Source organism: Salvelinus alpinus, chromosome 7 (genome assembly GCF_045679555.1).
Source record: "Salvelinus alpinus chromosome 7, SLU_Salpinus.1, whole genome shotgun sequence".
Taxonomy (NCBI): Eukaryota; Metazoa; Chordata; class Actinopteri; order Salmoniformes; family Salmonidae; genus Salvelinus; species Salvelinus alpinus.
The window spans coordinates 57,926,680-57,927,141 of record NC_092092.1 but is presented as its reverse complement, the minus strand read 5'-3'; positions in this window follow the sequence as shown (position 1 = coordinate 57,927,141).

Below are 462 nucleotides of genomic sequence, written 5' to 3'. Positions count from 1 at the left end.
CTCTGCCATGAAGAAATCTGTTTGTTATTTTTATGGCTATATTTTGGTTGATATGAAAATAAGAATATGTAGTTAGAAACACATCTTTATCGTAAATGAATTTGCTATAACAGTGGAAATGTAAGCCAAAGCTTATGACTCATTATGTTTTTTGGGGGGGGGATTGTAATGTCTCACACAGCACAGGAGAATACAACTTGGTGGATGATGATGATACAGTATACCACATTTAGATGTTTATTTCTTATTCGGTAACTTACTGTAACTAGATGCGTAAAATCTCTATTCTCTCAGATGGACATTTTTCCCACCTTTTTAAAGGTGCAAACCGGGATTGGTACATCCATTTTATTTATTTTGTTTAATAATTTTGTTCAATCATATACAGCTGTTGATTTATTGAAGAATAATGCCCAGCTGTTTACCAAAATAAGTGGCGGTGTGACCGCTTTTGTTTTTCAA